This window comes from Rhinolophus sinicus, chromosome 17, assembly GCF_057876585.1.
Source record: "Rhinolophus sinicus isolate RSI-liver-muscle chromosome 17, RSI-T2T, whole genome shotgun sequence".
Classification (NCBI taxonomy): domain Eukaryota; kingdom Metazoa; phylum Chordata; class Mammalia; order Chiroptera; family Rhinolophidae; genus Rhinolophus; species Rhinolophus sinicus.
The window spans coordinates 180,872,730-180,895,615 of record NC_142517.1 but is presented as its reverse complement, the minus strand read 5'-3'; the positions used below and the strand labels follow the sequence as shown (position 1 = coordinate 180,895,615).

The window sequence follows — 22,886 nt, the reverse complement described above, 5'->3', positions numbered from 1 at the left end:
GGAGAGTTCCTCTACAAAGCAGAGAACCAGAGAAAGGATAGGTCACCTATTTTATGCAAGGTACTTCATGAGACACTGTTTTATCACTTTAATTTGATGAATGTTTTTTTCTATAGGGTGTATGAGGAACCTTGTATTTACAAAATGCCTTGGAATATTGAATTTGTCAAAAGCTATACAGACTTACTTACCAATTCTAGTATAATAATAGCTAAATCCTTCTAATAATTGCCTTTCACTAAATGGATAAATAAGTAGGCTTTGCCTAATATTTTTGTTAAAGTACACTGAATCCAATTACCTCAATCATGGAATGGGATTTTAGAAGTAGACTTGGAAGTTGTATAGTCTACCTTATGAAGAGAAAAGAAGCTGAGCCTGATGAGGTTAAACAATTGACCCAACGTCACAGCTAGTCAGTGACTGAGCTGGGCCAGAAGTCCAGGCCTTCTGCCTTGGGGGGGGGGGGGGGAAGGGGGGCAGTGCCCTATTCCACACACCATGTTTATAATTTAGACTAAACTAAAGACTAGAGAACAAATGCTCTGTCAAATAAAGATAGGTTTTCTAAGGGAAAAAATAGTCACTACACCAGCAGAATTTGGGGAGTCAGTTCTTAACAGTGTAGACATAATGAGTCCCCCCTGGAGACTGAAAAACGAAGTCACATCTGCTTTGAAAAATGCAATTCTTAAGTAATAATAATAATACAACATATGAAGTTATTCCAGGAAGGCATTCTTCTTTGTGCTTTACATAGACATTCATTCATTCACTTGTCACAGCATCCCTATGAGATTGGCACTTTTCTTATTCTCAGTTTATGGATGAAGAAAAAACTTAGGTGCAATGCAGTCACCTTTCCCAGAGTCATGTAGCTGGTAAGTGGTAGAACCGGGTTTAAGTCAAGGCCAGCTGTTGGCTCCAGAGTCTGTAGGCTTTAACCAGGATATGGCATCTCTTCCAGGCAAATTGTGCTCTCCCTACAAAGCACATTAAAGCCGCCTATTCACTGTGAGCCACAGAAACAATACAGATAAGAAAATCATTACCCTTGGGGCACAGTCTGACAGAACTTAGAAATGGAATCTAGAGAGTCAGGAAGACAGGGTACGCCAAGAACAGGGAGAAAAGTCAGAGCATCTTCGTTTTGCTTCCAACTCCAACCATTTCTTCCAGGGCCATTTTCTCGTCTGTAAAAATGAAAATAGCCTTCTGCCTTCCTCATAAGTTCTAAAGATTAAATAAAATATGTTGAAAAGCTGTTTGTGATTGAAATAATCACTAATAAACTATGCCATGAGGTGATATGAAAAGCAGTTAACATAGTCTACTATTATAATAAATATATTTATATTGTGCATATTTTAATACAAATTTTATTAACTTGTTTAAAATGCATCTATGAGAGTCTGTTTTACAAAGACATGTGCATTTACCAATGGAAAGATTCCCTTGAAAAACCAAACTGTATTAATAAAGATATTATACCCACACACATTTTCAGAGTATTACTTTTAAAATCTCCCTTTTCTTTTAATTTCGAAATTTTCATCAAGCATTTTAAAAGCATGAACAAAAGCAAAATTGGCATCTTCTCTCATTGCAAGAAAACAGCAAAACATGCAGAAATATGAAGCTTGATACTACTAATGCAGAATGTTCTCACATCCTTTTCTTGCAGCAGGTTATAAAACATAGCTAATTAATCAGTCAGAATGTCATCTCATCAGTCTGAGAGGTGGCATCCAGGCCTAAGTGGCAGGCGGTACCAGTTCTGGTAAATAGAACTCAGTCTCTCTAGGAAACAATGGCCAATTGCAGAAAACAGTTTGTGCCGGTGCATAAAACACAACTACATCATGTCCTGATAACCAGGAGACAACATGTCCAGACTGAACGATATAGGCAGAAAAAAAAAACCAGAAAAAGAAATTAAACTGTTTACTAACAGAAAAATAAAATAAATGAAAGACTAAGTTATGAGGAGTTCACATTGAAACACTTATGTAAAAATTTTGTTTTCTATTTTTTTAAGTAGGAGGAATAGAGGTCAGCTTTCTGTTCTGTGGTTCAAGGAATCAACTCCTTGAGTCCTCCTGATTAAGGTACCAGAAAAGACTCATTCTAGGAAAAAACTGCAGCGAGGACGAAGTTTATTGCTAACAATCCCCATCCTGGCATTCATTTTTGGTGCTGATTTTTTCCCATTTTATGTGCACTGATTTCTTTCTCCTGACCGATGAGCATCCCTTTCTCTGTTAATACTTCTCAAATGCCTAAGTAGCCAGCTTACCCCCTATCTCCTCCCTCAAAACATTACTGCCCTGTGTATCATTTCTTACAAGGCGTATTAAGTATTCAGATCAGCTAAGCCATTTGAAGGTATTGGTGTGTAGTCAGCATTTAAGTAGTATTGTAACAGGACATTTCTAAAAAATATGCTCAAAAATTCTCAAACGGATGTCTTGGGAGAGGAGGAGAAAGGAAAGAAACCCAGGAGACTAATTTTACTTGGTGGTATATAAATTGAAACATGTCTTGGATGCTAAAATAAGTCTGAGATTGTTATGGCCTGGAATGTAAAACTAATGTACAGTTTGATCATTGAAAACTCAACCTGGAAGGAATGTCAAGCTACTGCCGAAGTTTCAGTATTCTAGCAATCTCATGGGAATTTGTAGTTTCTCTCGGCTGTGACTAGGGATGCTTCAGGGGGGAAAAAATGAGAAAGACTGTTTTAACCTGGAGGAAAGTAAGAGTAACAGAGAGCATCTCAGGTAGACTGACGCTGATGGAACAACAAGACAATCAAAATCTCAAGAGCAATGGGCCGTCAATTCAGCCTCCACAGGTATTTGGCTTCTGAATATACAAGTCCTTGGAAATCCCAACACATTTGAAAAGTAACCCTTGGAATTATAGGAAACCATAGACAGATCACTATAGCTATTTTAAATGTAAAATATAGTGATGATTAATGATTTTTTTAAAAAGAGACATTAGGCATTCATAATCAAATCCTTTAATCCAACTTCATTAAATTGCAATTATAATACGTTACCTAGAAATCAAGAAATATCTGATGCAATTTAAATTGTTGTACCATACCACCAGAATTTTTACTACTACTGCTAATTTTATTCCTGAAAATAAAATATCACACTAAACAGAAGTTAGCATTTTTTGAACACTTATTATACTAAGTGCAAGCAAATTTGCACACATTACCTCATTATATCATAATCATAAAAGGTCCTGGAATCTAAATGTAAGTTATTATTAATTATATATTTGTAAGTTATTTATTAGTAATATATTTTATTATCTATCAAAAGACATTAAGGATCTGTGTTATTCCTGTTCTTGCTAAGAAATGTAGTTTTTCCCACTGTTTGAAAATAGTTTGGGCTACAATCTGACAGAGTAACTTATAAAAGCTAGCCATGCCTCCTTTATATCCATTTTTTCCCACGAACTGCACTATCCCTTGTGATACCAGTGCACAAAAGAGCCGGAGAACATCATAACTAGTGTCCTTGTCATATGTGAAGGAAATGCGTGGGTTGTCTCAGAGTACACCACAAACATTTAAAGAAGCTAATTGAGACTCTGGGAATGCAGAGACCCATACATGTACACGTACACAACAACACATATAAACAAATGCAACTCTGTCTCCAAGTGGACTTGTGTGGGTATTTTTCAGCACACACTTAATGGCAGACTGATTCCCCTGATATTCTTTCCATGTGAGAGTCCACACCCACAGCTAGATTATACTGCAGGAAAATCTGGCACAGACAACGTGGTAGAACTAGCAGCTCTTTATTTGTTCTAGCTAGTATTTAGTGGACAAGATTTTACTGTGGTGGGCTGTGTACTACTATCATCTTACTAGTTCAAAAATCACGCTTTGGGGAATTATCTAAAGAGGTTAAATATTTTGTATTATCTAAAGAGGTTAAATATTTTGTTCTGAAGAGATAGAAACAACAATTACTATGTCTTTCATTTGAGAAATTAAAATAGCTGATCAAAAAACGTGTTGATGTCATGATACATGTATTTCTCTTGGTGTTATATTTCTGTAATATTGGGTAAAGCTATGCAAAGGTGATTCAGAATTCTTGCTCTTCAGAAAGAAAGCTTAGCCATCTAGGAAATGTATACAAGATGTTAACAAGAGTTACAGGGCACAAAGGTGTAGCCATTAGGGAATTATGTACAAAATAGCTTAACTGCACAAAAATAAAAGTTTTTATTGCTTCTAATTATCAACACTCAGATTTATTAGTATTCAAAATCTTAGCAATGAAATATTTCAACTGCATTCTACTCATCACTTAAAAAGTTGAATTTTTAGGGGCAGCTGGTTAGCTCAGTTGGTTAGAGCGCAGTGCTCTGAACAAGGCTGCCAGTTTGATCCCCACATGGGCCACTGTGAAATGTGCCCTCCACAACTAAATTGAAACAACTACTTGACTTGGAGATGATGGGTCCTGGAAAAACACACTTAAATTTAAAAAGTTAAAAAAGAAAAAGTTGAAATTTTACTCTATAAACACTCAAGAATTATGGACAAAAAATTGTAGAATAGTTCTGGTCTAAGACTGTTGGCTTAATGGAGCTTTTTATGTTACTCTTCTGAAACTTTGAACTAAAAACAAGTTAAACACTGCTTTTCAAAACTTTATTACATAATGCAATTACATTATTTTATTTTTATAGGAACAGAAAGGGAATTATATTGGACATGTTCATCTGAGCCATTAGATTTTATAATTTTATATAAAGTTCAGTTTTTTAAATTAGTTTTGTGACTGATACCTTTTAGTATTAGTCATAAACTCAATTAATCAAATGTTTCTGAAGACCTTGGAAACAGAACTTAAATAAGTCTTTTTAGTACTTGAAAATCTAGTTCTGAAGGAAGAGTAATTTATAAAGTGTACAAGATATTTCAAAGAAATTTTAAGAGTAATGTAATACCAAAGAGAAAACAACATTGCAAAATAATGCAGAATCACATAACCATACAAAAGCCTATAAAAACTATGAAGTCATACTCTGTTAAAATTCAACAGAATGAAAATTATATTTGAAAGTTAAATTGGAAAACAAGTTTTACAGACCTGGCAAATAAGACTTTTTCTGTTCACATTGCTTTCTCAAATAACATCCTGCATTGTTACCATATCTTTCTCATCAAAAAAAATCTTTACTAACTTGAATGTTGAAGGAATAAAGAACCCTATTCACTTCAAAATGGTAAATAAGTGTGTCTTAAGTAGAAAACCTTTGTATTAACCATGTTCTTAAAAAAGTTTTTAATATAGTTTTTAATTTTTGTGACCTTGTACATATATAGAATACTACACATAAAGTAGTTTAACATTTAAATACTACTCACTAATAATATAATTATATTACATTAATAAAATAAAAGATAAAAATCATATTATCTTTTCAATAGATAAATAAAAATAAGTTGAAAAATTTCAACATCCTTTTGTGATAAAAGCTCTCAACAAATTAAGTATAAAAGGAGTGTGCCTCGACATAATACAGAGCATGTATGAGAAGTCCACAGGTAACATACTCAATGGTGAAAAGTTGAAAGCTTTTCCTCTAAGATCAGGAACAAGGCAAGGGTGTTCACTCACTTTCTTCCTATTCAATAGGAAGTCCTAGCCAGAGCAATTAGGCAAGAAAAATAAATAAAAGGAATCCAAATCAGAAAGGAAGAAGTAACTGTCTCTGATTGTAGATGACCTGATTTTATATATGAAAATCCCTAAAGACTCCACACACACACGCACACACACACAACTGTTAAAACTAAAAATGAATTCAGTAAAGTTGTAGGATACAAAATCAACATACAAATATCAGTTGTGTTTCTATACACTAACAACAAACTACAGAAAAAGAAATTTTAAAATTTTATTAAAAATAACATAAACAAAAATAAAGTACTTAGGAATAAATTTAATCAAGTAGGTAAACAATCTGTACACTGAAAACTATAAGACATTAATGAAAGAAATTAAAGACGACACAAATAAATGGAATGACATCTCATGTTCATGGATCAGAAGAATTAATATTATTAAAATGTTCACAATACTGTAAGGCATCTATAGAGTCAATGGAATCCCTATCAAAATTCCAATGACATTTTTTGCAGAAGAGAAAATTAGTCCTAAGTTCATGTGGAACCATACACACAAAATAACCAAAGCAATCCTGAGAAAAATAGACAAAACTGGAGGAATCGCACTCTCTGATTTCAAACCATATTATAAAGCTACAATAATCAAAACAATATGCCACTGGCATAAAAAACAGACACACAGACAAATGGAACAGAACTGAGAGAAAGCCTTGTAATAAACCCATGCATATAAAATTAACTAATATTTGACAAGGAAGTCAAAAACACTCAGTGAAGAAAAGATAGTCTTTTCAATAAATGGTGCTGAGAAAACTGAACATTCACATACAAAAGAATAAAATTGGACCCCTATAGACCACTCACAAAAATTATCTCAAAATAGATTAAAGACTTAAATGTAAGACCTGAAATTATATTATAAAACTCCTAGCAAAAAACATAGGGTAAAAGCTCCTTGACATTGATCTTGGCAATGATTTTTTTGGATATGACACCAAAAGCACAAGCAACAAAAGCAAAAATAAATAAATGGGACTACGTAAAACTAAAAAAGCTTCTTCAGAGCAAAAGAAACAATCAACAGCAAAAGATGAAAAAGCAATCTACAGAATGGGAGAAAATATTTGCAAACCATATATCTGATAAGAGGTTAATATCTAAAATGTACGAGAAATTCAATATATATGTATAACTCAAAATATATAACAACTCAACAGCAAAACAATCATCATCATCATCATCATCATCATCATCATCATCTGATTTTTAAAAATGGGCAGAGACCTGAATAGACATTTTTCCAAAGAAGACATACTAATGGCCAACAGGTATGTGAAAAGGTGCTCAATTTGTATCAATACTCATCAGGAAAATGCAAATCAAAACCACAATGAGATATCAAACCACCATACCTGTCAGGATCGCTATTACCAAAAAGACAAGAGATAACAAGCACTGGCAAAAATGTGGAGAAAAGGGAGGAAAGGGAACCCTTGTACATTGTTGGTGGGAATGTAAATTGGTGCTGCCACTATGTAAAACATATGGAGGTTCCTCAAAGAATTAAAAGTAGAATTACTGTGTGATCCAGCAATTCCATTTACAGGTATATATTCAAAAGAAATGAAATCGGGATTTTGAAGACATATCTACACCCCCCATGTTCACTACAGTGTTATTTACAAAATGGAAACAATCTGAGTGTTTATCATATATATATATATATATATATATATATATATATATATAATTTATATATATTTATATATAATTTACATATATAATTTATCAAATATATATGTATATCTATATATAATTGGTTTAAAAACCCTTTGATAGAATGCCATGAATGTCCCAGACAAAAACACTACTGTTGTACTGATATTGATATCTGATTTTTGCCTTCAGTGTGGCAAACTTCAGAGTTTGGGAGAATGTAATCATTTTAATCTGAACCAAAAATTTTGGACAACTGAAATACAAAAGCAATGGTAGAAGATTCATGTGTGGAAGAAATGTGGAAAAGATCATTGGTTTTCATTTCAAAGGTATCATCATAAGCCCTAATAGATCAGCTTATGATCTATCGAAAAAAGAAGATTTTAAAAGTATGAAATTCATTACAGGCACCAGCTGAACATTTCAAAAGATACTATTAATGTGAGGACTCATCAGTTGGTTCTCAGGTCCCTGGGATACTGAATCTCCTTGCTGTGCCCAGGAGCCCCCAATCACCCCCCATGGAAATTGGCTGCCCAAGATGGCAGCACAAACAAGCTGAGGAGCAGAACTGGAGCCAGGGTTGTTGAAGAAATATATCTGATTCTAAGGAGTCCACATTTCTCTCACATATTAGGTTGCTGCAAAAATAATTGCAATTTAAAAGGTTAAAAATTGCAAAAAAAACGCAATTACTTTTGCACCAACCTAATAATAACAAATTGGTTTAGAGGCTTTGAATTGTAACCATATTGTTATTCTATAGGTGAATTTACAGTGTCAGATTATCTGGATTCAAATTCTGGATCCACCACCATTGTCAATCTCCATTGTCAGATTATCTGGGTTCAAATTCTGGATCCACCACCTCTTAGCTGTTTGACCTTGGGCAAGGTCATCTGGTAAATTAGTTTCCTCATCTATAAAATGCCTATGGTAATTGTACCCATCTCTAGGCTTATTGTGAGACTAATACAGATAATACATGTGAATCATTTGGAACAACGCCTAAGATATACTGCAACCTCTAATGATTGTTAGCTATGATTATTAATTTATAAAGAGATAATTAAAAGGTTTCAATAAATGCTATGTTTAATTATCAATAATGACAATGTTATGGATATCTATTGTACTTTACCTTATAAAATGTGAGGAAACAAAAAACACTTTGAAACTTAAAAAAGACAAGCTGGTGAAGTAGGGGGAATAAAGTAGGGGGAATAAAATTTCTCTGTTACTGAGAAAATAAATGCGGTATTGATCACCCATCAGTCCTATGAAAGACCCCATAATGTTTAAATAAAAAAAGAAATAATTGCATTGACATGGAAACTTTCTTCGCGGAACCCCAGAACGTCATCCTCCCTGCTCCACAAGCTTATTTTCTTATTTACATTTTAGAGGTTACAACATTGTTCAGTGTAAGATACCCAAATGGTGCTCACTATTAGAATAAAAAAATTTAAACAGCTGTTTCATTTAAGCCAGATGAGGAAGTAAAAATGAACTAAAATCATCTGTCACCAAAAGAAATGAATGGCAAACATTATCTTTTGTGACAGACCCGTTATATTTCTGAAAATCCCATAAGATAGTTGCCTGCAAGGGTGCTCTGGTTAAGGAGCCATCTGTGTGCTTTGGGCAAGTGACTGTGAGCCTAATCCACTTACAGAAAATGTCAACAAAATTGCTTTAACACCAGGGAGCTGAATAATAGAAAACCCCGAGCTAAACTTTAAAAATATGATTCAACTGCAGAAAGCTTTATGAATTTAGGTTTGTGCGATGATATCAGCATCCTGAAAATTCTCTTGCAGACATTTTGACAAAAGAACCTTCAATAAAACAATTGAAGTTTTACTGAAAAAGACATTCAATAAAACAATAAGAGTCACTGCCTGTTGTTCCCTCTGCTCTCTGCTTTTCCTTTCCCATTATTGTGATCATCTGCTTCTATGTCAACAGATCTAAGAAGAAAGGACAGAAGATTAATATCAACATTTAGCAAGGTGACAAAGGTATTAACTGCACTTCAAATGAAACTTTAGTAGTAGGTGGTCATTAGCACAAAAAAAACGAATACTGTTTAAAAATTCCAATATCTCAAATTAACTTTCCTTGGATAATAGACGACACTGAAATCTGTATTCATACTACTAATGTGAGTGCCACAAGCCAAACACAGAAGGAGCTTCCATAGAAATTTCTACTTAGCTAACTCATGTTATTCTTATTCCAAAAAGCTCATACAACAGCTTGAAGGACGTAGGATGCTCCAAACCCCCAAACAGACAAAGGCTATAGAGACAGTTACTAATATTAGAAGGATATTTTTTAAATGCACGCTGATATTTGCTTGGTAAGGCTTTCTCTTAAGAAATTACTAATTACATTGCTTAAATTACTGGCTACTTGATCTATCCAAAAATAAATTAAATCTGCAAAAATGCCAGAATAAAAGTGTAGATGCAATGACAACTGTCCACGATTGGAATGAATTGATTACAGAATGCCTTCAAGCTGCTTAACCACCTCCACAGTGCTGAAAATTTCAACAAGCAAGTGGTTTTTTGTGACATCTGGTCCTGTGTTGCACAACTCCAGGAACAACATTCACACTGTCTTCTATGTGCTTTACATTCCCTGCAGCCTAATGACAGCCACACTGCATCTGGTGTAGAGGTGTCCTTTTACCAAGGACATTTATTCTCTGCAAAACCATCACGCTTTGAAATAGGCTGAAACTGTCCCCTTTAGCAGTGCATCATGATGTGTATAGGGCGAGCCCCTTCAATGACCCTGTAGGCACCCATTCACGCTGGCAAGAGTTCTTAGTGCCATTTGCAGTGGCCAAATAACTATTAGCAAGGCATTGTCAAAGGCGCAGCTTTCCTGCACCCTCCATTTAATGGGTCATTGTTTTATTAATGACAGTAAGGCAATTATCAAATGCAATACACTACTTCTTATTAATAGTTAAATCGAGGAGCAGTCATCTTGGCTCCCTCCACAAAGACTGTTTTCGAGAGTTTGTCATTAACGATGTATGCCCTAAATTTGGCAGGGCATTTGGTTAAACACCAGGATATTTGTCACTCCAAGGAAATGTCAAGACCTGTTTTTCTTAGTCTGAGACACGTTCAAGTTTCAGATCTCAAACTCAAGCCATCCACAACACCAAACTACTAGCAGCACATTTTCCTCCAACTTATTTTTTTAATTATGCTGCACAAAAGTTGAACTAATAGCATCTATAGTTCCCAATTGCTCATATTATGTCATGTGGGCTTCATCAACTTATCTATTCCATCTATCTATGTATATTTCCCCTAAATACCTCACTAGGCATATCATGAAAATAAAGACATTCTATATAACCACAGTACTATTATTAACCCAATGAAATTAACATCCATTCAGCAATTTCATCAGATATGAAGTCCATATTAACTGCCCCAAATGTTCAAAACAGCTTTTTTTGAAAATCAAGAATCCAATCAGGTTCATACATTACTAGCCTCTTTCACAATAAGAGGCTATGAACCAATTATGCGAAGTTAGCGTAAGAGCATGAGTGACAGAAGAGTCCGTGGGAAAACAGCACGCTCACTGCAGTTAAGTACCACTTCCTTGAAAGACATTCCACAGCTTCACTCTTGTCCACTTTGTGGATTATGCACCATTAAATCATGACATATACTTGTCAAAACATTTCTTCTGAATGTCAAATACCATCACTCCTATGTTCTTAATTTTAAATCAACTTTATAAATACATACGCCTGGAAAAATTCACCACACATTCACAAAATCCATTAGATTTTGCGAGTGTCATGCTGACACCTCCATAAATGCTCTTCCAATGCAGGCCTCAGAGTTCTACCCAGAATAGATGACTGTGAAAATCAAACTACCAGAAACTAGTGGGAGAGAACATTCATATTCAATTCCAATATTTTCAGTAGCTGATACATTTTAGGCCTTAGAGATGCAGACCCCAAACCCACATTTTTATAGGAATTTAAATGATCACCATGAACTTCATTTGACAAGCCTTGTGTAATCTTGTCCATGGGCATAGACCTTCGCTAAGGAAATTAGTCCAGGCTGACCCTGGGCTGAGATGGCCCAGCTCTGTACTACAAGAGCCCACCTTCCCGGACACAGCTGGTTGGACCGGGCATTCACACATGTCCCAGGATTGGCCAATCAGCAGCTGTCCAGTGAGCGCTGAGCTGTCCTCACTCCAAGCAATAATGCCAGTAATTAGTCAAACCAATCAGAGTGACTCTCAGAAAGTGAAATTCCCTGGGAATTTCAAAGAGACTTAGTCAGTGGCCAACAGAAAAAGGTGCCAGAAAAATGTACAGAGGAAATAAAGAGAAAGGAGGAGGCTGAGCCCCTTAAAGCCCACAACACTACAGTAAAAATCCACAATTCTTATTCCTGAGAGAGAGGAAAAGATAACACAGTCCCTTCCAGCCTGCTTGAATTGTCATGATCCTCCAGCCTAAGGTTCTGTGAGGCTGCCCATTCTGTGCCTTTAGGCCCACTCTGTTTCCTTTCTACCCAGGAAATGTGTTTCCTGCATTATCACATATAGCAGCACTTGAACAAGCCTGAATGAGTCCCTGTTCCCTGTAACTCAGGGAAAAAAAAAAAAAAAGTTTACCTTAAATGAGAAATGACAAGCCTGTTACAATTTTAATCACATCATTTGATTCGTTGATAACCAAGGCAAAAAATAACTTAAACCATGCTTTCATCATCCCAACCAAGGGCTTCTAAGTTTCTTGTAGAGAAAGCCAGCATCAGTCAAAATGAGAGGAAGGACAGGAGTTGTGGCTGATGTCTGCAGTGAGAAAAATGATTAACAAATGACGAATCAGTTGCATGACCTTGGGAATACTGCTAACTCCTGCTGGCTGCAGGTTCCTTCTCTATTAAATAAGAGGATAAAATGAGATGCTCCTTATGTTCACCTTATACACTAAAAGTCTATCGTTTACTAATTAGGGCTCAGTGTAAAACTGCTGTGCTGAAATTCATCACTTAATTATTTTAAATAAGAGAGACGGTCTAGTGGGAAAGAGATGAGGAAGCAGTTAAAGTGTTGTGCTAGAGAAAGACCAGGGCAATGTGGAGACAGACACATGGCTGAAACACCTAACCCCACTGAGGCTAGAGGGGCGGGAGAAGGAGCGAAGCCAGCTAGGCTGTCCTGAAGGCTTGGTACCTGAGCTACCAGATGAAGAGCCCCAGCGGCAGTGCGTAAACAAGGCCAGGACTCCCAGGGAGCAAGGGTACAAGACACGCCTTTGAAGGGACAGCAGAGTAACTGGTCAGCACGAGAGCACAACTGGTGCCACTGAGAAACTGGAAAAAGTTCAGTGTGGCCAGAGTAGCACATGGAAGATGAAGGCGGTGAGACACGAAGCTGGAGAGGAAAGCGATCACAAAAAGCTCCATAGGGGAAATTAAGAAGTTTGCAAGAGAAGCCATGGGAAACCTTGGAAAGGCTTTAAGCAGGCAGAATGGCCATGAGCAGACTTACCTTTAAAAAGGTCACCTTAAGCTGCGAAGCTGCGGAGAGGGATGGGGGCATATGAGAAAGGAAAGATTTTTCACTGACTCAGGTGATAAATGAAGAGACCCAAGGCAATTGTGATGGGAATGAGACTTCTAGGGAGATATGTAGGAGGCTGACCTGGTAATAAATACTTGGTAACTGCGTAGAGCTGGAGATTTAGGGAAGAGGTCAAGGACAACTCCCAATATTCTTGCTTGGCCAACTCTGAGCTGTCATGCATTCAGTCAGGTAGGGACACCAGACGTGTCACTGGGGGTAGGCAGGAGATGAGCACAATTTGAGACATGCTGACTTAGCTGTGGTTCATAGACTCCCCCCACCCCAAGCGTGAAGATGCCTGGTGGGTAGTTGAGAGGGAGGGGTGGCAAGTGGAGGTCATCTAGAGCTAAGGAGAGAGACAGGAACCAAAGATACACATTTGGGATTTGACAGCATAAAGAGGGTAACAAAAACCATTTGCATGGACAGTGTGACCCAGAGAGAAAGGATGAAGTAAAAAGAGAAGAAAGCCTAGGCTAGAACCCTAAGGAGCACCAACATTTAATAGAAGAGAAGAGGAGGGAGGGAAACCTGCAGAAACTCCTGGGAAGAAAGAGCCAGAAGTGTAAGAGGAAGACCAGGAGAGGGTGGGTGGTGTCCCAGAAATCAAGGGAAGCAGTGATGCAGGGAGGGAGTGATCAGCCATGTAGAATGTTTCCAAGCAGTCAAATAACAGAAAAGCTGGAAAGTGTTCACAAGATTTCCTGATGAGAGGGTGATGCGTGACCTTGGTGAGAACCATTTAATGGAGTGTCAGGGGAAGAAGACAAATGAAAGTTGGCTAAGGAGGGTGGGAGATAAGGAAGTGGATACAGTAAGTGTAAACAACCTGGTTAAGAAGTTTGGCTGCGTAGGCGGGGAGAGGTAGGAAGTAGGGTAGCTGGAGGGGAGCTGAAAGTCTTTTTTTAAAGCCCTTTTATATGAATAAACACAATTAGGCTGAACAATGAATTGTGAAAGAAAAAGACAAAATATAAAACGGAATAACTAAAAGGCTGCCCTTGGATTGATTGTTCTTCTCGTTTGATTTTTCTAATATCCTAAAGTTTTTTCTCCTTTCAGAGCCCTATTTTTTGTATGAAGTCGGAAAGTTACTCGGCAATAAAAAATGGAAGGCATATTAATTTAAATATATAAGTAAATCTACCTAAATATAAGAGTGAAAAAGCAGGGATTTCATGTGGCCCATGCATTTATGACGAGCTTCAGAAAAACGAAGAATTTTCATACTGTCCACCAGATGGCTCCCCTGTTTGGGGCTTACCTAGGGAGTTCCTGTCTGTCCACAAATAGCTTGTGCTGCAATGGTTAGAAATGGCCTTCTAAACTCATTTATTTGGTTTATTCCTCTGCTTCCATGTAGATTTGCACCTCAATCATTCTAAGTATGTAAAAGTGACTTTGAATAAATTCTGAAAACTTACAAGTTATGAAAAAACATTAATGTTTCACCAATGTATATAAAGAAGCATTTAAATTAGAAGTGAACACAATGTACACACATTTTCAGATGGAAAGTAACTTAGCAAAATCTGAAATAGGCATGCCTCTTCAAAGACAAAAGAAATTTTAAAAACTAGCTACTTGTTTTCATAATTTGGTGAAAGGAAAATAATGTTAACTAAAAAGTCCAATAAAGCTTATTTTATATAATAAAAAATAAATAGGTTAACGTATCAATGCTTCTGTATATAAGGCAGTATCTTTATACCTACAATGTGAAAAATTTTAACATGCACAAACTAATCTAATATGTTGTACAGTTCTCAGGTTTAAGTGGTCTGTTGATAATTATAAGACATAAGAATATTTCCTCTACTTGATAGGGTTTGTTAGCACGATTTAGCATACAGAAAATGTTATCGCTATGCATTTATTAATATTCACAACAAGGAAGATATGTGAGTTGAAGGGCAATATGAAAGGTCTGCCCATAAATGGCTCCCTTTGCGCCTCTCCCATCCTGCCGTGTCTGAATGCCCACTAGAAATAAAAGGGGAGAGAGCAAAGGTCAGTTTTTCAACTAAGGGTATACAAAGGGACTAAGAACACGCTCTCACTCACGCACTCTACTAGCTAAATCCAGCTTTCTTCACTTGCCAGTCTTCTTAGAAAACAGTTCTATCGTTTTTTTTAACTTGTTAATACAGCAGAATGAATGTTAGCACCTCAGATTTGGAATTGAAATGAAAGTGAGAGAGGAGCCAAGGTAGGGACGGCTCTTTCCAGGTAGCCCTGGCTGGAGGCAGCAGATCGTTTTACCTCTACTTTTTCCATCTTTCCTCATATTCTGAGAAACTTGAGGGACAAAAATGTATCCAAAAGATTAGCTACTGAGCAAAATCACTTCAGACAGCATGGATAACCATGGGATATTTGGAGAACTGCAAAGAAACACAGTGGCTGGAACAAAGGAGGTAAGTGGAAACTAATACAAGAAGAATGAACATGTCATTCAGGAAAATGACCTACTGAACGAGGTGAACTTCACTAGAGACCAATTAAAGGAATTGTATATACCTACACAGAATTTTACAACCGTTACCCTAGAGGCCTGAGAAGCTATATTCCTCTAAGGAAAAGATCTGTTTATCAATATTTGTTTGTTTCATATGCTGATGTTTGTTGTGCCGCTTAACTATAAATTTACATAATGTCTACTCAGTACAAACACTGAATATTCTAACTATCTACTAGCAGGATCCCATGGGCCACTCTTCCTTACTCTTTAACTTTCCTTATTTATGTGTTCAAACAGTGAGGCTGACACCTGCCAGAGATGTTTCAGTATAGAGAGAAATCAATGGATCCTGGCGGCTGTCTCAGTTCCCTTCAAAGGATGACCTTTAGGAGTGGCAGCAAAAGCATATACCTCACCAGGATGTATTATTTTTTAATCCTTAGCTTCAGGTTGCATTGTTTAATAAAGACTTCCACTAAAGTCAACTTCAAGCGTATTAATCCACCACAGCTGACTTCCTTCTTCTCTACCCACATATTATCATCTTCTTTTTCCTCTTGGACTTGGAAAAACAGAGATGGGCTGTACTGATGTGGAGATTAATTCTTTCAGCTATGGCGAGTCCAAATGCTGCTACACTATTTTAAAGTAACAGTCTCCAACGCTCCTCATATTTATAAGCCACAGGGTATAGTCAGGGTTTTTTTTTAATAAAGGGAAAAATATATAGAAAAATCCCCAACTACTATAAATAAATTGCTCATAAGTACAAAAATGAACATTCAAAGAACGCAAAACCTTAATATTCGTGTACTAAGAGGAAAGGAAATCTGTCTGGAGCTTAAAATCAAGTCCCATTCCTCACTGTGAAGAGCAGACTAAGATTTGTACTGTGGCCTGAAGTGGACTACGTTATCTCCTAGTCTCTAAGGAATTCACAGTTAAGAATTCTATTTTACTTCATAATCTGGCATAACTCTGTAGCCCGGACCGTGTTCACCAAAGCAGCTTTCTGTAATAATGGACTCTTCTGTATCTCTGCTGTTCCGTATCATAGCCACAGCTACAAGTGGCTGCCGAGCACATGAAATATGACTAGTGGCAATGAGGAACTGAATAGATCGTTTTATTTAATTTTACTTATTTTTATTTCAATAGACATCTGTGGCTCTTGTTTTCCACATTGGACAGCACTGGCTAAACTATGGTGCTAATATTCAGCAATACAGTGAATTAAGTAAAATAATTTTGCTCTCTCTCTCCCCTCTTTCCTAACATAGCACTTGTCACAATTACAATTTAATTAACTAATTATGGCTTGCACTTTTTAACATCTTTATGTCCCTCAAGAACACATACTCTTGAGTAGAGTGGCTGCCTCTGGCATGTGCACAGCTGTCCCCCAACAGCTAGCACAGGGCCTCGCCCAAAAATGGGATCCAGAGTCTTTGCTGAATGGAAGAATGAATTGGGTCCCACTAAATACACATTCACTTCAACCTAGAATTGCCCAGGATCATTGCCATCCACCCCCAGCAAAATCTCATTTTCCCATTTTTTAATTCTGGCAAGGAATAGTCAACTCACCCCAAAACTAGCCCGTCCTTTCATAACCAATATATATTCCGGCCGACCACCCCCCCCCACTCAGGCCCTTTTTAACAAGAGCATTTTCTGAAAGGAAAAAAAACAAAACAAAGGGCTGACCATGATACTAATAGCAATTTCAAAGTCAACTAAAGTGATAACAAGTATATCTCGGGGAGGCAGGAGCCAGTGGAGTAATAACTGATATATTTGGTAGGAGATGGAAGCTGGTAGAATTCTTCTAATTACATCATTAAAGAGACTGTTCTATCTGCACACATCGAGAACAAATCATCCATTTCACATAAAAATGCATTCTAATTAAATTATAGTTTTCAGCCAGTGATCGATAGAAATTGGGGAGGGAGGGTTGCTAATAGGTTTTATGTTAGAAAACGCCTTCAACGTTAGCTTTGACTCTTTCTTTTCCTGAGTGACTGCTGTGGACTAAATGTTTGTGTTCCTCCAAAATTCGTATGTTGAAGCTTAATCCCCAATGTGATGGTATTCAGAGGTGAAACTTTTGGGAGGTGATTAGGTTTGGATGTGAGGTCATGCGGGTGTAGTCCCCATGATGGCATTGGTGCCCTTATAAATGGATAAAGAGAGTTGAGCTCACTATCTCTCTACCATGTGAGCAAACAAGGAAGAAGGTTCTCACCAGAACGTGACCCACTGACACCCTGTCTCGGCCATCCCAAACTCCAGAATTGTGAGAAATAAATGTTTGATGTTTAATCCACCGAGTCTATGGTATTCTTGTTAGAGCAGCCCAAACTAAGGCAGTCACTATTTCTAGGGCGGCCATAACAAAGTACAACCAACTGGGTAGATTCCACAACAGAAATTTATATTCTCACAGTTTTGTGGGCTAGAAGGCCAAGATCAAGGTGTGGGCAGGTTTGGTTTCCTCTGAGGCTTCTCTCCTTGGCTTGGAGATGATCATCGTCTCCAGTGTCTTCACATGCTCTTTCTTCTGTGTGTCTACGTTTAATCTCCTCTTCTTACAAGGACACCAGTCCTATTGGACACAGGCCCATCCTAATGACTTCATTTTAACGGCATTACCTCTTTGAAGACCCTATCTCCAAAACAATCACATTCCTAAATACTGGCGTGAGGATTTCAACATATGAATTTTGGTGAGGGAGACACAATCCAGCCCATAAATCACCCCTCTTTTAATGTTATAATCTGTATCTCAGGTTAACTTATGAACTATACCCAACCACACTGGAAACCTCTGTGTTAAAAATTTTGGCATAATTTGCCTACTGTATTATGAATAACAAACCCTTCTCTGACCATCTGGATACTCCCTTGTGTCTACATATTTGTAAGTTTAGGATTTTAATTATTAGTATAAAGTATGAATTTACTGTTGTCAATGTGTTTTTCATATGTTATATATGAAATAGTCGTGTATGAAATAGCCCTGGGCAGTCTTGTCACACTATGGATAAGGACACCAGGGCCACACTTCCTGGGTTTCGATTCTGGCTCTGCCACTCATTAGCCAGTTGACCTGAGCTATTACCTAACCTTTCTGTCTCTCAGTTTTCTCATGTACAAATTATAAATATTAATAGTACCTACATCACATGGTCGTCAATAGAATTAAATGATTTAATAAGTAGAAGTACTTGTAACACTGTCTAGCAGAAAATAACCATATTATAACTGGTAGTGATTGTTTGTTGTTCTCACTAAAGTACATTATGTATCAAGAAAAATATTTGAAAGAGAATCAAATTCATCAATTCCAATCAATCATATGCTTGATTCAAGTTTTACAACGAATATTCTGATTTTCCCTAAAATGTCCCACTTCTTTCTGGCGTACACAAGTCAGTTTTTAATAATTCTCTAAGTATTTTTGTTAAAAATAATGATAATCTCTAGATCAGAGGACTTTTCCCAAAAGTGTAACTAAGACCAATGAGACTGGTTTGCCTGTTTGGGGCATAAAAGAATTCTGGAAAGGAGAACAAACTCTTAAGGTATTTTCATATATTTATAGCATGAAGGTATACTGTGTTTCCCTGAAAATAAGACCTAGCCAGACAATCAGCTCTAATGCATCTTTTGGAGCAAAAATTAATTTAAGACCCGGTCTTGTCTTACTATAATATAAGACCTGGTCTTTAATATAATATAATATAATATAATATAATATAATATAATATAATATAATATAATATAATATAATACCAGGTCTTATATTAATTTTTGCTCCAAAAGATGCATTAGAGCTGATTGTCAGGCTAGGTCTTATTTTCAGGGAAACGGTATGATGAGCTCTTGTTAAATACTTAAAAAAGTGACAGGGATGAAGATAGTGATGAATCACAAAGGAAGGAAGGAACTCAAGGATAAAAGTTACCCAGAGTTTATAAAAAGACCGTATAAAAAATTCTAAAGTGCAGTCATTTAGATTGTTAGTGATATCTCAACCATGCTGGAAAAAGACAAGAAACCCAAAGAGAATTAAAGTATCTCTTTTCAGTCCTCTTATAAGCAATAATGACTAAAGTCTTATTGCACTAGGAAAAAAATTTTTAATATTTTTGTCTAGTTTTATATTCAAACAATTCAATTCAGCAAATATATTTTGAGCATATACCATGTGCTGCTTCTATTGTAATAATAAAAAAAAATGAATGTGAGCATTAGAATTGTACAATGTAGACTAGGGCTACCCAGAAGTACATAAAAGGTGTATTCAGAATATTTGCATACATGTGCATACACTGCATGAATGGAGGAAACGGCTGAAGCAGGGATCTGGAAACTTTTGCACCTTCATAAAAACCCTGAGGATAGTCACTAGTTGCCTGACAGACAAAAGATGGGTGCCCAGAGGATAAAAAAAATAAACGTGGGCATTAGGGCTACTGAGAGAAAAAGCTAAAACCAAATTACCAGCCTAGTACACAGGGATGCCTGCCTATATTCTGTGATGGCAGAATACCCTGGAAGGAAAAGATGAGCCTGCGTAAGAATAGACCAGAAGATAAAACTGAAACTTCCCAGAGGCAGAAAGAGGAAGTGGACAAAATGTGAACCCCATGAGAAAATAAAGCTACCAGGCACAGCAGAAATGCCCATCTTTCCAAGTGGCACACAGACATCAAACGGTGATACTGGACACCATGACCATGGATGTTAGAAAAAGGCTTTGGAGTGACACAGATCAAGGTTTGCATCCAGCTCTATTGCTTACTAGTGAGTTATGTTATCTTGAACAAATTGCTTAGCTTCTGTAATCCTCTCTTTTCTCAGTCTAAGCACAGCACCATGCTAAGGCACAGTGCCCCCTGAAGAAGCGAGAAAAGACAATCATTACAATATAGTGAGTCAGGGTGAGGAACATAAGAATGAAATTGTGCATAAGCTATAGAAACAGCACTAAAAAGGAGTTTGATGAGAACTGGGAGATGGGGGCATAGAGAGAAAAGAGCAGGGAAAGCTTCCCTGGGAAATAACAGATAACACATACACTGGGTTTGAGAGTTGAGGAGGCGCTGGTCAGTTGACTGAGAAGGGAAAGAACATTACAATAGGCAGGGACAGCATGTGTGAAAATATGGAATCTTGAAACTGCCAGATATGTTCCAAGAGCCAGAGGACTGTGGGAGAATGGGAGCATGAAATATGAAGCTACAGAGCAAAGCAAAGGCCTTGTCACTGAGGACCTTCTATCCAGACCACAAACTTGGAATTACTTCCTAGAGCTGACAGACAAACATCAAAATATTTCTCTCATTCGGGTATACCTGAGTTATCAAAAAGGTTTGTTTGTTTGTTTTTCAATCCTCTTCAGTGAATTTAGAGCATTTTTTTCCCTGAAGATTAAAAGATTTTAATTAAATTTTCTCTCACCAGAAGGTTGTATTAGACTTTAAAGGGAATTGGATATTATTTTCCAAATACCTTCTGTTTGTCATCTGGAGTTATAAACCAATCAACTATGTTTGGTTGTCCAAACCAATCAAAGTTAAGATCTAGCTAAGCTACAAATGAAATATTTTCATCTGATGTACATAACACTCTGGATTGCTGAGTTTCTCTACCATACTTCAATGTACAAATACACAGAAAGACACACCACTACACCACTGCACATAGACCCTTTTGAAATTACTAAGACTTCTAATAAATGTAAACCTTAGTAGGGAAAATCACTGTAGCAGACAATAATCAGAATTAATGTAAGTAATGAACTGCACGGAAAACAGAAGGCTAGCAATAGAAGAATGCTTAGACTGACAACTTCATGGCAGCTATATGACAAATCCAGAAGGTACCATTCACGTAGAATCAAAAGGAAAAGTGCCCCCTAGAGCCATGTATTGCACAACTTACATGGTGGTGTGTGGCTGCTCTGGTCAAGCAGAGATTCGATTGTTAAAATTTGTGCTGGAAACCTATGTAATTTTACAGACCATTGTCACCCCAATAAATTTTAATTTTTAAAAAGCACACAATTAAAATAGGAAACAAAAATCTTTATGAATTAGGATAAAGCTATTAGCCAGCTATATGATCTTTTAAGATGAACTCAAAATCATACATCTAGTAAAACTAAATCTACTAGATTGAAATTTCAAGCAAAACTATATTTAAACACGAAGAATACTTGTCAGTAATAATGTTGAGAAAATAACACCCACAATAACAGAAAAGATAGTTTTTATAAAATTAGATATATAGCTTTTCAAATTATAAATGTAACAGATGCTTATTATTGAAAGTTTGTGGATTGAAACAAGTCACTAAATAAAAACACCCATAGTTCTAAAAAAAAAGAAAAAGTTTCACTGGTGTAGAAATGTCTAATCAAGAGCTACAGGAAGATAATTTTGGTTGTACTGATGTTTAACTTCAATGAAATTCACAGTCTCACATAATCAATTATCAAGGCCAACTGTAGTTCAGGGTCTCCCGTGAAAATTCTTCCTGGGTATCCTTGACAAAGAAGCCAAAGGAAAAGACCTTTCCAGGAGCAGTTATTTAAAGAGTAAGGACATTGGTAATCACTTCACTATTTGCTCCCTTACCCTCTGACCAGAGAGGAAGTTCTAGAAAAAAATTACACTTTCTGAGACAAACCCAACAATCTATCAGGTTGTGGTTATTAAGTGAAGGATGACAGAAACAATTCAGTCTGAGTGATATAACTATAATTCAGTACCTAAGAAAGTACTTTTCGAATTTTAGATTTGGGTTTTCCACCCTGGCAGTGCTTGTAATTATATTGTTATACACATTTTTATGTTTTTCACAAGAAGAACTGAGAATCAGTTTTAGATAATCAAAAACTCAGAGGAAGATATCATTTCTCCAATATTGTTATTATTATATCTACATGTATCATTACAGAGCTTACAATGAGTGGGGTTAATAAGTGGATTGTTTAATATAAGAACCAGAGGACTAAGTTATCACACACACACACACACACACACACACACACACACAAACACAAGCACACACTATATATACATATAATTGTTCCTTTCAATGGCATTCTTCCTCTCCCAGGCAAAAATGTATAATAGATAAAAGAGAGCAGGAAGGAAGTTGCTGGCTTTTTCCCTCTCTGGTTTCAGATTAAATGAAAAGACTCTATGGGCTGACTCAGAGGATACACAATATGCATTGTTAAGAATCTTTAGTCTCATTTATTCAGATTTAATATTAGGACACAGTTACTACTAAAACACACTTTTCATACACAAGCATTTACATGTCACCTTCATTTTAAGCAGCCTTCGATATCAGTTTCTTGTTGATATCCACAATAAACAA

General features: G+C 36.5%; 1 protein-coding gene across 2 annotated transcripts in view; it reads right to left on the bottom strand.

The window, feature by feature from the left end:
• The window catches only part of PLCL1 (phospholipase C like 1 (inactive)), a 301,735-nt gene that overhangs the window by 2,631 nt on the left and 276,218 nt on the right, over window positions 1–22,886 (bottom strand). The window lies entirely within an intron of this gene.